The 16,854-nt window shown below is 40.8% G+C and overlaps 1 protein-coding gene across 6 annotated transcripts in view; it reads left to right on the top strand.

Moving 5' to 3' along the window:
- Positions 1-5,775: 5,775 nt before the first annotated feature.
- The window catches only part of zfyve9a (zinc finger, FYVE domain containing 9a), a 56,416-nt gene continuing 45,337 nt past the window's right edge, over positions 5,776-16,854 (top strand). For 4 of the 6 annotated variants that reach the window (XM_036966863.1, XM_036966862.1, XM_036966861.1 and 1 more), the window contains exon 1: positions 6,886-7,130. The gene's annotated coding sequence lies outside the window, so the exon portion shown is untranslated. Of the gene's footprint in view, positions 5,991-6,885; positions 7,131-16,854 lie in introns of those variants that run through there. The other 2 variants (XM_036966859.1, XM_036966860.1) reach the window with 2 other exon arrangements.

The raw sequence follows: 16,854 nt of genomic DNA, 5'->3' as shown, positions 1-16,854 counted from the left end.
TTTTTTTTTGTATTAAAAATATAATTTAAAGTTACAAAGTCCAGAGCCTCAATGTGTGTCTTGAACTACGTTGGGAATGGTCTGTAACTTAACATGTATATAGGCTATTTTTTTCCTCAAAGTCCCACAGGATTGATCACATGGTTAAATAGTATATTTTAAAAGGAATTTAACATTGGCTATGGGTGACGTTTCATGGTCGTGAACACGATGGGGAAGTCCCAGAAGGCACCATAGTCCCTATAGAGCGCACTACTTTTGACCAGCGTTTCCTATAGTATATAGGGAATAGGGTGCTATAGTAGTGCACTATATAGGGAATAGGGTGTGATTTCTGACTCGGACAAGGCATTGAGTTGCATTTCTTTATTTATTTCCCCTTTATTTAACCCTAACCCTTTATTTAACTAGGTATTTATATATATATAACCCTAGCCCTTTATTTAACCAGGTAGGCTAGTTGAGAACACCTTTATTTAACCAGTTAGGCCAGTTGAGAACACCTTTATTTAACCAGGTAGGCTAGTTGAGAACAAGTTCTCATTTGGAACTGGGACCTGGACAAGATAAAACAAAGCAGTTCGACACAAACACAAAGTTACACACAAACGTACAGTCAATAACATAAAATAAAATATGTACAGTGTGTGCAAATGTAGAAGAGTAGGGAGGTAAAGGCAATAAATTGGCCCTAGATGTGAAAATAATTACAATTTAGCATTAACACTGGAGTGATGGATGTGCAGATGACGATGTGCAAGTAGAGATACTGGGGTGCAAAAGAGCAAGAAGATAAATAACAATATGGGGATGAGGTAGTTGGGTGGGCTATTTACAGATTGGCTATGTACAGGTACAGTGATCAGTAAGCTGCTCTGACAGCTGATGCTTAAAGTTAGAGAGGGAGATATGAGTCTCCAACTTCAGTGATTTTTGCAATTAGTTCCAGTCATTGGCAGCAGAGAACTGGAAGTGTTGGCTTTGGGGTTGACCAGTGAAATATACCTGCTGGAGCTCATGCTACGGGGTGGGTGTTGCTATGGTGACCAGTGAAATATACCTGCTGGAGCTCGTGCTACGGGGTGGGTGTTGCTATGGTGACCAGTGAAATATACCTGCTGGAGCTCGTGCTACGGGTGGGTGTTGCTATGGTGACCAGTGAAATATACCTGCTGGAGCTCGTGCTATGGGTGGGTGTTGCTATGGTGACCAGTGAGTTGAGATAAGGTGGAGCTTTACCTAGCAAAGACTTATAGATGACCTGGAGCCAGTGGGTTTGGCGACGGATATGTAGTGAGGGCCAGCCAACGAGAGCATACAGGTCGCAGTGGTGGGTAGTATATGGGGCTTTGGTGACAAAACGGATTACGCTGTGACAGACTACATTCAATTTGTGTAGTAGAGTGATCGGTAGGATGGTCAGTTTTACAAGGGTATGTTTGACGCCATGAGTGAAGGAGGCTTTGTTTGTGAAATAGGAAGCCGATTCTCGATTTAATTGTGGATTGGAGATGCTTAATGTGAGTCTGGAAGGAGAGATTACAGTCTAGCCAGACACCTAGGTATTTGTAGTTGTCCACATATTCTAAGTCAGAACCGTCCAGAGTAGTGATGCTGGTCGGGCGGGAGTGTGCGGGCAGCGATCGGTTGAAGAGCAAGCACTTAGTTTAACAATACGATATAGGAATGAAAAGGCATCTTACAAGGTTATTAAATTAATGCTATTTTCGCTGAACGGTGGAGCTAATTGTAAAGGTGTCCGGATCACAGGAGGCTAGTAAGGGGAGGATGACTGGAATGGAACGGTATCAAACACATTTGAACCATGCATTTGATGTGCTTGATACCATTCCAGACATTACTAGACGCACATCCTCCACCCTTTAGGTGTGCCACCAGCCACCTGTGGTCTGCATACATACGTTTGGAAAAAACTAGGGAAAAAAGCAGAAATATCTATCATGAGACACCGTAGCAACAAGTACACAATGGTTTGAATTAATCCAAAATAACCAAGGGGCCAGTGTTCCTGTCGAGGCACTGTTTCGGATGCTCCTATAATTTTGCTGATGCCCAACCCAGAAATACCATTTCCATAGACGGCCACATTGAAAGTCAGATAAGAAAATTCCTAGTAAAACGCTTTAGTTGTCACCTTTGTGCACAAAACATTCATTTGACATATTCAAATAATTGTCACGAACGCCATTTTGTTATCACTCACAGGCAAAGATATTGGCTGTGTTCTCGTGCATCAAAACTGTGATGTTTCATGGGTAAATTGTGACCGGCTGACTGATCAACAAACAATATTGAGTAGTTATTAATGATGCAATATGATTTGTAGATTAGTTAGTCTCACCTTTAAAATCGGCCATTAAAAATGTTAGTGCTAGTGCGCATGTGATGTTGGTGAAAACATGTTTTTTTTTAACAGTCTACGGTACACAGAAATATATAACTAACCCAATATAGTTAATCTGTGTCGTTTACCGTGGGAACAAAGGAAGCATAGTGGGCAGAAAAAGCAAGGAAGTAGCCAAAGCCAAGCACGATCTAGCGTGATCCTATTGGTGCGTTGTTGCACATATTTGCATATTTCCGTTAGGGAACGCTTCCTATTTGAGGTGCGTATGTGCACAAACTCAATTAGACTTTGCACTCCTAAACAACGGAATAATAAAAAAAATAAGTATAATAAACTTAGTCCACTATGTTCGTAACAGATTCTACTTGGTATTTTTTATTTTTATTGATATCAGATGTTTCATCGATAAGAAAATTTGCATAACGTCAGCCAGTTTTCACCTAGTTCCATCCTCGCTCAATGCCCGTTAATGGACTTCCTCTCACTACCACGATTTCTATTATTATTTTATTTTTTTAAAATAAGAGTCCCCCTAGAAAGATAAATGTACGTACTTTTTATTTTAATATTGTAATTGGAATTACTCAATAGTCTGCATAACTTAAATTGGTCTATTGGGCAGGGAAACGGGTTTAATTAAGTGACAGCCCCTCCATTCACTGCAATGCAAATACACTGCATATGAATTACATATTGGCTTGTAGAGAGAAAAAAAACTGCTCCAGTTGCCGATGTGAACGTGTGGTTGAGAGTACTCAGTAAGGTCTGTTGAATCTATATGGTGTTATTTCATGGGGGACTGAGGGAAAATAACCAGCAACACTATCCACACTCAACTCTTTAAAAAAAAACGAATAATAATTGTTACTTGGCCCCTCCATTAGGGCAAGGCAAGAGTGCATGGAAGTCTAGTATGGGATGGTTGTTTATTACACGCTGGAAATAAACAGGGAAATATATATATTTTTTAACTAAGTCTCACTCCATTCTCCTTTTCACCTCAGTTTTTCAAACTGATTTTCAATACAAACGGTCAATTAATGTATTCTATTGGAATGAATATAACATGCAGGATTCCATTCATGTGTCAAAGAAAGGCTGAGTAATCACCAACCATTCAGAACATAATTTGGTTCGTAGAGATCCGACACTATTTGGGGGAAAAAAACGGTTCCCAAAGGGTTGTATGGCTGTCCCCATAGAAGAACCCTTTTTTTAGTTCCAGGTTCCCTCTAAACTGCTCTCATGCTGCACAGTAGCCCCGGGACTGCCAAGCAGCTCCTTTGGGACTGCCAAGCAGCTCCTTTGGGACTGCCAAGCAGCTCCTTTGGGACTGCCATGCAGCTCCTTTGGGACTGCCAAGCAGCTCCTTTGGGACTGCCAAGCAGCTCCTTTGGGACTGCCATGCAGCTCCTTTGGGACTGCCATGCAGCTACTTTGGGACTGCCAAGCAGCTTCTTTGGGACTGCCAAGCAGCTCCTTTGGGACTGCCAAGCAGCTCCTTTGGGACTGCCAAGCAGCTCCTTTGGGACTGCCAAGCAGCTCCTTTGGGACTGCCATGCAGAAGAAATATAAGCCCACAGAGAGAAGCACAACATTGAACTTTCTAGAGTTTTCCCCTGTTAACGCAATCAACGTTTCCCCTTTACTGTGGCAATTCTGATCGAATCAATGCAACATACCAAAACAAACTATGTACAGTTGAAGTCAGAAGTTCACATAGACCTTAGCCAAATACATTTAAACTCAGTTTTTCGCAATTTAATCTGAGTAAAACAATTCCCTGTTTTAGGTCAGTTAGGATCACCACTTTATTTTAAGAATGTGAAATGTCCGAATAATAGTAGAGAGAGTGATTTCTTTCAACTTTTATTTCTTTCATCACATTCCCAGTGGGTCAGAAGTTTACATTCACTCAATAACGATTTGGTAGCATTTCCTTTAAATGGTTTAACTTGGGTCAAATGTTTCGGGTAGCCTTCCACAACCCATAACAACCCATAATAAATTGGGTGAATTTTGGCCCATTCCTCCTGACAGAGCTGGTGTAACTGAGTCAGGTTTGTAGGTCTCCTTTGCCACAACTTTGGAAGTATGCTTGGGGTCATTGTGAATTTGGAAGACCCATTTGCGACTAAGCTTTAACTTCCTGACTGATGTCTTGAGATGTTGCTTCAAAATATCCACATAATTTTCCTGCCTCATGATGCCATCTATTTTGTGAAGTGCACCAGTCCCTCCTGCAGCAAAGCACCCCCACAACATGATGCTGCCACCCACGTGCTTCACGATTGGGATGGTGTTCTTCGGCTTGCAAGCCTCCCCCTTTTTCGTCCAAACATAACGATGTCATTATGGCCAAACAGTTCTATTTGTGTTTCATCGGACCAGAGGACATTTCTCCAAAAAGTACGATCTTAGTCCCCAAGTGCAGTTACAAACCATAGTCTGGCTTTTTTATGGCGGTTTTTGAGCAGTGGCTTCTTCCTTGCTGAGTAGCCTTTCAGGTTATGTTGATATAGGACTCGTTTTACTGTGGATATCGATACTTTTGTACCTGTTTCCTCTAGCATCTTCACAAGGTAATTTGCTGTTGTTCTGGGATTGATTTGCACTTTTCGCACCAAAGTACGTTCATCTCTAGGAGACAGAACACGTCTTCTTCCTGAGCGGTATGACGGCTGCGTTGTCCCATGGTGTTTATACTTGCATAATATTGTTTGTACAGATGAATGTGGTACCTTCAGGCGTTTGTAAATTGCTCCCAAGGATGAACCAGACTTGTGGAGGTTTAAAAAAAAAAACAATTTGGAGGTCTTGGCTGATTTCTTTTGATTTTCCCATGATGTCAAGCAAAGAGGCACTGAGTTTGAAGGTAGGCCTTGAAATACATCCACAGGTACACCTCCAATTGACTCAAATGATGTCAATTAGCCAATCAGAAGCTTCTAAAAGCCATTCAATCATTTTCTGGAATTTTCCAAGATGTTTAAAGGCACAGTCAACTTAGTGTATGTAAACTTCTGACTCACAGGAATTGTGATTCAATGAATTATAAGTGATATAATCTGTCTGTAAACAATTGTTGGAAAAATGACTTGTGTCATGCACAAAGTAGATGTCCTAACTGACTTGCCAAAACTATAGTTTGTTATCAAGAAATGTGTGGAGTGGTTGAAAAACGAGTTTTAATGACTCCATCCTAAGTGTATGTAAACTTCCGACTTCAACTGTATGAGATTGTGTTGTAGGCAGAACACATTGGAGTAGTGTTATATTGCATTGACGCAAAACCATCCCTTACGAGGCATAGGTATCCCTCACTACCAATCAGAACTGCAGTAGGCCTATATGCAAATGAACCATTGCATATATGTATCTGTGTCATTTACTTTGAACTGGACTGTGTTTTCGTGGTCGTGAGTAGATGAGCTTGTTTTGAGATCAAAGAGAGCAGCGTGTAGCCACGTGTGAACAGTTTGTTCATATCCTTTGCTAGTCAGCAAGTTATTAGCCTAGTTATATATATACACACACTTTGTACTCGGCAATAGGGGAGTGATTGCTTCCTTCAAGAGCACAAAACGTATACATTTCTAGACATCTTTGAAAAGCCAGTCAGGTAAAGAGCTTTTTTTCTGTCTAAAAGGGGCTAATGTTGTATTTTGAGATCGGCTTGAATCAACTAAATAGCCAACAGGCAGAGGGTAGCGTAATTTGTATTTTTCTCTGTAATAATGGTATTGGAATAATGCTTTTTATTTGGTCAATTGTTTTCTTGCATCAAACACCATTTTCAGCCACCTCCTTGTCTGTTGCACAAGTGGATAAACGGGTTAATGTCAAGCCCTGCATGTTTTTCCCCCCATAAGTCTCATGGAATGTTGGCCTATATTGAAAACCACACATTGGCTGCTACTGTAGGCTGATAGATATAACAGCTATTTCCATGTTAAAATGTTATGGGATGCATTTTCTCCATTGTTTTTAATGGTAGGCGACTTTGGCAGGCGAACGTTATAATCAAATAGCCACAGTAGCCTACTTGGCCACTGTTAAAACTAACTTAAAGCAGGTACAGCCTCAGTGTTCACAGTAAAACTGTAACTTAAAGCAGGTAGAGCCTCAGTGTTCACAGTAAACGCGCACTGGAAGTTTCACTGAATTTTCACAACATCCAAGTTTACGCTCAGCAGACCTTACATTTGCTCAGTGCTGGAAAAAAAGAGCGAACATTGGTTCCAGGTCAAACTTTTGGGGGTTTCAGGTAGAACCCTTTGGGGTTCCATGTAAGGAAAAGGGTTCTACCTGGAACAGCAAAAATGGTATCTTATGGGGACAGCCGAAAAACCCCAAATTCCTTCTTGCATTTGCTTATAAACACAAATCGACACGGGTTAAAAATGGTTTATTTTGATTTAGTTATTCACCTTGCAACGTGTTGAAATGTGGGCTTTTATTTTTTTAAGGTGTCTTCATTATCATTGGAAAGTGACGTCATTGTTAGTGCTGCTAGCGGAATAGTAGTGAGGCGACAGAGTGATTCCTGAGTGCTGACGTACAACTACTACTTTCCGTCTTCAGCTGTTCCAAGTCTGGCGACAACTGAACTGTGTGTGGTGTGTTGACCTACACGGGGAGACTTGGAAAATAAAACTGAAAGGCGATTGTTATTGGACCCGTGTGTGTGTGTGTGAGAGAGAATGACCGGTACAAACGGAAGGATTTCATGGCACTACGCGTGAAGATGGGAATTCCACCAGTGAGTATAATAGTATCTAAATAGCTAATGCGGTCAGTTAGTGTTTCCATGTCATCTTAGCTCTGATGGTAGACCCAGGCACTAGGGTCATTGCGCAGGGTTCTACTGGGTTCAGTGGTGTAGAATATTCATAGAGTTCTGGAACTCCTCCAGATTCTAAGACGGACATTCTGATGATTGTCTACTTTTAATTGCGTTCCGCTCATTGGTTGGTTGGCTTAGCCATACAATCAACATTAGCCAGCAAGCTAACTGACGGGAAATAGCGGTAACTCGTTTTGTCGCTGGTGGTGGACATTAGTTTCGGGTGTCAGCTTTTAGCCGTCATAACCGCACCGGGTCTATGACGATATGACTGCAACAACACACCGGGTAGAAGTAGCTGCTAGTACCCTCGGCACAACAACACACCGGGTAGAAGTAGCTGCTAGTACCCTCGGCGCAACAACACACTGGGTAGAAGTAGCTGCTAGTACCCTCGGCGCAACAACACACCGGGTAGAAGTAGCTGCTAGTACCCTCGGCGCAACAACACACCGGGTAGAAGTAGCTGCTAGTACCCTCGGCGCAACAACACACCGGGTAGAAGTAGCTGCTAGTACCCTCGGCGCAACAACACACCGGGTAGAAGTAGCTGCTAGTACCCTCGGCACAACAACACACCGGGTAGAAGTAGCTGCTAGTACCCTCGGCGCAACAACACACCGGGTAGAAGTAGCTGCTAGTACCCTCGGCACAACAACACACCGGGTAGAAGTAGCTGCTAGTACCCTCGGCACAACAACACACCGGGTAGAAGTAACTGCTAGTACCCTCGGCGCAACAACACACCGGGTAGAAGTAGCTGCTAGTACCCTCGGCGCAACAACACACCGGGTAGAAGTAGCTGCTAGTACCCTCGGCGCAACAACACACCGGGTAGAAGTAGCTGCTAGTACCCTCGGCGCAACAACACACCGGGTAGAAGTAGCTGCTAGTACCCTCGGCGCAACAACACACCGGGTAGAAGTAGCTGCTAGTACCCTCGGCGCAACAACACACCGGGTAGAAGTAGCTGCTAGTACCCTCGGCGCAACAACACACCGGGTAGAAGTAGCTGCTAGTACCCTCGGCGCAACAACACACCGGGTAGAAGTAGCTGCTAGTACCCTCGGCGCAACAACACACCGGGTAGAAGTAGCTGCTAGTACCCTCGGCGCAACAACACACCGGGTAGAAGTAGCTGCTAGTACCCTCGGCGCAACAACACACCGGGTAGAAGTAGCTGCTAGTACCCTCGGCGCAACAACACACCGGGTAGAAGTAGCTGCTAGTACCCTCGGCGCGACCACCCGCAACACTCTGCTGCTACTTGTAAACATTCTCACTCACCGTTGCCCCTATTTTACAATATTGTAGCCTACACATGATTGACTAACGTCTGTGCAGTCTGCCATTAAGCTAGTGGCACCGCACAAACGAACGCTGATAGTACAGTAACCCATTTATAGATGCTAACTGCTTTATCGCCCATTGACTAACTAGTTAACGTTAGTGTCTTCCGGTCAATGGGGATATTTGTTAAGATCCCCGAAGCTGGTTTTGAACATTTAAAACGCATGCCTGCTGTACAGTTTTGTAAACATAAAGAACCGTATCTTTCATATCATCATCATCATCATCATAAAAAAAAAAAGTTGAGTTACTACACACTAGGATTTAGTGTTTGTACATGGCTATACCTCCATGTTACGGAGCGTGTTTACAGAAGACCAAGCTAACAGCCGATCAATACGCTGTGTTCCTCCTGTGGAAGAACTACACTTCCTCCCCGGTCTAGCATTCTCCAAACACCTGTGTGTAGCTACCTGGGGAGGAAGTGTAGAGGCACACGTCATATGGATCTGTGCAAAACTCCTACAGTAAAGTGTATATTTTTTTTATTTGTAAGATTATTTTTTTGCTGATAGGTTGATTATGCCCCTTTTCATAATGTTTTGAAAACCGATTTGAAAGCAATGATTATTGACTTTTCTAAACGTTTAAACAAAGGTTTGGAATTGTAGTTGCACATGGAGCCAACCATGGGTTGGGTAGCTGCTGAAAACCCTACTTACAGAGCAGAAGGGTTTTTAGCGAGCTAAGCAACCCATACTCCCTGGCCACACATTAACCAGAAACAACCAACAAACAGGTAATGAGATGTCACTACTTTATTTAACTAGGCAAGTCAGTTAAGAACAAATTCTTATTTACAATGACAGCCTAGGAACAGTGGGTTAATTGCCTTGTTCAGGGGGCAGAACAACAGATTTGTAACTTGTCAGCTCTGGGATTTGACCCAGCAACCTTTCTGTTACTGGCCCAACCCTCTAACCACTAGGCTACCTGCCTCCTCTAACCACTAGGCTACCTGCCTCCTCTAACCACTAGGCTACCTGCCTCCTCTAACCACTAGGCTACCTGCCTCCTCTAACCACTAGGCTACCTGCCTCCTCTAACCACTAGGCTACCTGCCTCCTCTAACCACTAGGCTACCTGCCTCCTCTAACCACTAGGCTACCTGCCTCCTCTAACCACTAGGCTACCTGCCGCCCCACTTTAATGATAGCTATGTTAATGTGTATTATAACCTGAGTGATTCAAGCCCTGAATGCTGATTGGCTGACAGCCGTGGTATATCAGATCGTATACTACGGGTACGACAAAACGTTTAGTTTTACTGCTCTAATTAAGTAGGTAACCAGTTTATAATAGCAATAAGACACCTCTGGGGTTTGTGATATATGGCCAAAACCACGGCTAAGGGCTGGGTCCAGGCACTCCATGTTGTGTCGTGCATAAGAACAGCCCTAAGCAGCGATATATTGGCCATATACCACACCCCCTCGTGCCTTATTGGTTAATTATCTCATGTAAAGACTTAGGGTGCCTTTTATTGTTTAAAGGTACTGCAAGTGAATTAGCAGATACTATTTCATGTAGCTACTGAAACACAGCTGTTAACAGGTTGATGTGGAGCTACTGAAACACAGCTGTTGATGTGGAGCTACTGAAACACAGCTGTTGACAGGTTGATGTGGAGCTACTGAAACACAGCTGTTGACAGGTTGATGTGGAGCTACTGAAACACAGCTGTTGACAGGTTGATGTGGAGCTACTGAAACACAGCTGTTGACAGGTTGATGTGGAGCTACTGAAACACAGCTGTTGACAGGTTGATGTGGAGCTACTGAAACACAGCTGTTGATGTGGAGCTACTGAAACACAGCTGTTGATGTGGAGCTACTGAAACACAGCTGTTAACAGGTTGATGTGGAGCTACTGAAACACAGCTGTTGTTGATGTGGAGCTACTGAAACACAGCTGTTAACAGGTTGATGTGGAGCTACTGAAACACAGCTGTTGATGTGGAGCTACTGAAACACAGCTGTTGTTGATGTGGAGCTACTGAAACACAGCTGTTAACAGGTTGATGTGGAGCTACTGAAACACAGCTGTTAACAGGTTGATGTGGAGCTACTGAAACACAGCTGTTGTTGATGTGGAGCTACTGAAACACAGCTGTTGATGTGGAGCTACTGAAACACAGCTGTTGATGTGGAGCTACTGAAACACAACTGTTGACAGGTTGATGTGGAGCTACTGAAACACAGCTGTTGACAGGTTGATGTGGAGCTACTGAAACACAGCTGTTGTTGATGTGGAGCTACTGAAACACAGCTGTTGACAGGTTGATGTGGAGCTACTGAAACACAGCTGTTGATGTGGAGCTACTGAAACACAGCTGTTGACAGGTTGCTGTGGAGCTACTGAAACACAGCTGTTGTTGATGTGGAGCTACTGAAACACAGCTGTTGTTGATGTGGAGCTACTGAAACACAGCTGTTGATGTGGAGCTACTGAAACACAGCTGTTTATGTGGAGCTACTGAAACACAGCTGTTGACAGGTTGATGTGGAGCTACTGAAACACAGCTGTTGATGTGGAGCTACTGAAACACAGCTGTTAACAGGTTGATGTGGAGCTACTGAAACACAGCTGTTGTTGATGTGGAGCTACTGAAACACAGCTGTTGACAGGTTGATGTGGAGCTACTGAAACACAGCTGTTGATGTGGAGCTACTGAAACACAGCTGTTAACAGGTTGATGTGGAGCTACTGAAACACAGCTGTTGTTGATGTGGAGCTACTGAAACACAGCTGTTAACAGGTTGATGTGGAGCTACTGAAACACAGCTGTTGTTGATGTGGAGCTACTGAAACACAGCTGTTGTTGATGTGGAGCTACTGAAACACAGCTGTTGTTGATGTGGAGCTACTGAAACACAGCTGTTGTTGATGTGGAGCTACTGAAACACAGCTGTTGATGTGGAGCTACTGAAACACAGCTGTTGTTGATGTGGAGCTACTGAAACACAGCTGTTGTTGATGTGGAGCTAGGTTTGTGTTGGTGAAAAAGCCTATCGCTAGGGGATGTATTTGATGTGTTGATTTTAGGGTGTTGATTTTAGGGTCAGTTTAGTCTTTTAGCTCACAATGTATAAGATTACGTGGACGGACGGACGAAGACTGATCCTTGATCCGAACCCCTACCCTGAGAAGATTGACACACAAAGACACAGATATTTGTTTCCCGAAAAGGCTAGACCTCATGACGCATACGACGTGAGACATTCAGTTTTGATGTACAAATGAATATTGCACGCACTAATCGGAAATCCAGAAAAGCCTTCCATAGTGTCGACGTCCAGTATGATGTCATGAAACTAGTCCAGTTTCACCTTGGCCACGCCCCGGTCACGTCTGATTTGATCAGCTTGGACCCGCTGCGTAATCTCTGGAGATGTACAGCGCCTTAGGAAAGTAGGCGTGGTATATTGGCCATATACCACGGCTAAGTGCTGTTCTTATGCATGACGCCACGCAGTTACAGCCCTTAGTCGTGGTATATTGGCCATATACCACATTCCCACACAGGTTATCCTATATGCATGTTATCCTATGTACAGGTAGTATATACAGGTTATCCTATATGCATGTTATCCTATGTACAGGTAGTATATACAGGTTATCCTATGTACAGGTAGTATATACAGGTTATCCTATATGCATGTTATCCTATGTACAGGTAGTATATACAGGTTATCCTAAATGCATGTTATCCTATGTACAGGTAGTATATACAGGTTATCCTAAATGCATGTTATCCTATGTACAGGTAGTATATACAGGTTATCCTAAATGCATGTTATCCTATCTACAGGTAGTATATGCAGGTTATCCTAAATGCATGTTATCCTATGTACAGGTAGTATATACAGGTTATTCTATATGCATGTTATCCTATGTACAGGTAGTATATACAGGTTATCCTATATGCATGTTATCCTATGTACAGGTAGTATATACAGGTTATCCTATATGCATGTTATCCTATGTACAGGTAGTATATACAGGTTATCCTATCTACAGGTAGTATATACAGGTTATCCTATATGCATGTTATCCTATGTACAGGTAGTATATACAGGTTATCCTATATGCATGTTATCCTATGTACAGGTAGTATATACAGGTTATCCTATATGCATGTTATCCTATGTACAGGTAGTATATACAGGTTATCCTATATGCATGTTATCCTATGTACAGGTAGTATATACAGGTTATCCTATATGCATGTTATCCTATGTACAGGTAGTATATACAGGTTATCCTATCTACAGGTAGTTTATACAGGTTATCCTATGTACAGGTAGTATATACAGGTTATCCTATGTACAGGTAGTATATACAGGTTATCCTATGTACAGGTAGTATATACAGGTTATCCTATGTACAGGTAGTATATGCATGTTATCCTATGTACAGGTAGTATATACAGGTTATCCTATATGCATGTTATCCTATGTACAGGTAGTATATACAGGTTATCCTATGTACAGGTAGTATATACAGGTTATCCTATGTACAGGTAGTATATACAGGTTATCCTATGTACAGGTAGTATATACAGGTTATCCTATGTACAGGTAGTATATACAGGTTATCCTATGTACAGGTAGTATATACAGGTTATCCTATATGCATGTTATCCTATGTACAGGTAGTATATACAGGTTATCCTATCTACAGGTAGTATATACAGGTTATCCTATCTACAGGTAGTATATACAGGTTATCCTATCTACAGGTAGTATATACAGGTTATCCTATCTACAGGTAGTATATACAGGTTATCCTATATGCATGTTATCCTATGTACAGGTAGTATATACAGGTTATCCTATATGCATGTTATCCTATGTACAGGTAGTTTATACAGGTTATCCTATCTACAGGTAGTTTATACAGGTTATCCTATGTACAGGTAGTATATACAGGTTATCCTATATGCATGTTATCCTATGTACAGGTAGTTTATACAGGTTATCCTATGTACAGGTAGTATATACAGGTTATCCTATATGCATGTTATCCTATGTACAGGTAGTTTATACAGGTTATCCTATCTACAGGTAGTTTATACAGGTTATCCTATGTACAGGTAGTATATACAGGTTATCCTATATGCATGTTATCCTATGTACAGGTAGTATATACAGGTTATCCTATGTACATGTAGTTTATACAGGTTATCCTATATGCATGTTATCCTATCTACAGGTAGTTTATACAGGTTATCCTATCTACAGGTAGTTTATACATGTTATCCTATCTACAGGTAGTATATACAGGTTATCCTATGTACAGGTAGTATATACAGGTTATCCTATATGCATGCTGTCCTATGTACAGGTAGTATATACAGGTTATCCTATATGCATGTTATCCTATGTACAGGTAGTATATGCAGGTTATCCTATATACAGGTTATCCTATATACAGGTAGTTTATACAGGTAGTATATACAGGTTATCCTATATGCATGTTATCCTATGTACAGGTAGTTTATACAGGTTATCCTATATGCATGTTATCCTATCTACAGGTAGTATATACAGGTTATCCTATATGCATGTTATCCTATGTACAGGTAGTTTATACAGGTTATCCTATATGCATGTTATCCTATCTACAGGTAGTATATACAGGTTATCCTATATACAGGTAGTTTATACAGGTTATCCTATATGCATGTTATCCTATATACAGGTAGTTTATACAGGTTATCCTATATACAGGTAGTATATACAGGTTATCCTATCTACAGGTAGTATATACAGGTTATCCTATCTACAGGTAGTTTATACAGGTTATCCTATCTACAGGTAGTTTATACAGGTTATCCTATCTACAGGTAGTATATACAGGTTATCCTATGTACAGGTAGTTTATACAGGTTATCCTATGTACAGGTAGTATATACAGGTTATCCTATATGCATGTTATCCTATGTACAGGTAGTATATACAGGTTATCCTATCTACAGGTAGTTTATACAGGTTATCCTATCTACAGGTAGTATATGCAGGTTATCCTATCTACAGGTAGTATATACAGGTTATCCTATGTACAGGTAGTTTATACAGGTTATCCTATGTACAGGTAGTATATACAGGTTATCCTATATGCATGTTATCCTATGTACAGGTAGTATATACAGGTTATCCTATCTACAGGTAGTTTATACAGGTTATCCTATGTACAGGTAGTATATACAGGTTATCCTATATGCATGTTATCCTATGTACAGGTAGTATATACAGGTTATCCTATGTACAGGTAGTATATACAGGTTATCCTATCTACAGGTAGTATATACAGGTTATCCTATATGCATGTTATCCTATGTACAGGTAGTTTATACAGGTTATCCTATATGCATGTTATCCTATCTACAGGTAGTATATACAGGTTATCCTATATACAGGTAGTTTATACAGGTTATCCTATATGCATGTTATCCTATATACAGGTAGTTTATACAGGTTATCCTATATACAGGTAGTATATACAGGTTATCCTATCTACAGGTAGTATATACAGGTTATCCTATCTACAGGTAGTTTATACAGGTTATCCTATCTACAGGTAGTTTATACAGGTTATCCTATCTACAGGTAGTATATACAGGTTATCCTATCTACAGGTAGTTTATACAGGTTATCCTATGTACAGGTAGTATATACAGGTTATCCTATATGCATGTTATCCTATGTACAGGTAGTATATACAGGTTATCCTATCTACAGGTAGTTTATACAGGTTATCCTATCTACAGGTAGTATATGCAGGTTATCCTATCTACAGGTAGTATATACAGGTTATCCTATCTACAGGTAGTTTATACAGGTTATCCTATGTACAGGTAGTATATACAGGTTATCCTATATGCATGTTATCCTATCTACAGGTAGTTTATACAGGTTATCCTATATGCATGTTATCCTATCTACAGGTAGTTTATACAGGTTATCCTATCTACAGGTAGTTTATACAGGTTATCCTATGTACAGGTAGTATATACAGGTTATCCTATATGCATGTTATCCTATGTACAGGTAGTATATACAGGTTATCCTATATGCATGTTATCCTATGTACAGGTAGTATATACAGGTTATCCTATCTACAGGTAGTTTATACAGGTTATCCTATGTACAGGTAGTATATACAGGTTATCCTATGTACAGGTAGTATATACAGGTTATCCTATGTACAGGTAGTATATACAGGTTATCCTATGTACAGGTAGTATATGCATGTTATCCTATGTACAGGTAGTATATACAGGTTATCCTATATGCATGTTATCCTATGTACAGGTAGTATATACAGGTTATCCTATGTACAGGTAGTATATACAGGTTATCCTATGTACAGGTAGTATATACAGGTTATCCTATGTACAGGTAGTATATACAGGTTATCCTATGTACAGGTAGTATATACAGGTTATCCTATGTACAGGTAGTATATACAGGTTATCCTATGTACAGGTAGTATATACAGGTTATCCTATATGCATGTTATCCTATGTACAGGTAGTATATACAGGTTATCCTATCTACAGGTAGTATATACAGGTTATCCTATCTACAGGTAGTATATACAGGTTATCCTATCTACAGGTAGTATATACAGGTTATCCTATCTACAGGTAGTATATACAGGTTATCCTATATGCATGTTATCCTATGTACAGGTAGTATATACAGGTTATCCTATATGCATGTTATCCTATGTACAGGTAGTTTATACAGGTTATCCTATCTACAGGTAGTTTATACAGGTTATCCTATGTACAGGTAGTATATACAGGTTATCCTATATGCATGTTATCCTATGTACAGGTAGTTTATACAGGTTATCCTATGTACAGGTAGTATATACAGGTTATCCTATATGCATGTTATCCTATGTACAGGTAGTTTATACAGGTTATCCTATCTACAGGTAGTTTATACAGGTTATCCTATGTACAGGTAGTATATACAGGTTATCCTATATGCATGTTATCCTATGTACAGGTAGTATATACAGGTTATCCTATGTACATGTAGTTTATACAGGTTATCCTATATGCATGTTATCCTATCTACAGGTAGTTTATACAGGTTATCCTATCTACAGGTAGTTTATACATGTTATCCTATCTACAGGTAGTATATACAGGTTATCCTATGTACAGGTAGTATATACAGGTTATCCTATATGCATGCTGTCCTATGTACAGGTAGTATATACAGGTTATCCTATATGCATGTTATCCTATGTACAGGTAGTATATGCAGGTTAT

Source organism: Oncorhynchus mykiss, chromosome 28 (genome assembly GCF_013265735.2).
Source record: "Oncorhynchus mykiss isolate Arlee chromosome 28, USDA_OmykA_1.1, whole genome shotgun sequence".
Classification (NCBI taxonomy): domain Eukaryota; kingdom Metazoa; phylum Chordata; class Actinopteri; order Salmoniformes; family Salmonidae; genus Oncorhynchus; species Oncorhynchus mykiss.
The sequence above is the reverse complement of the archived record's forward strand: the minus strand, read 5'-3'. Positions and strand labels throughout refer to the sequence as shown.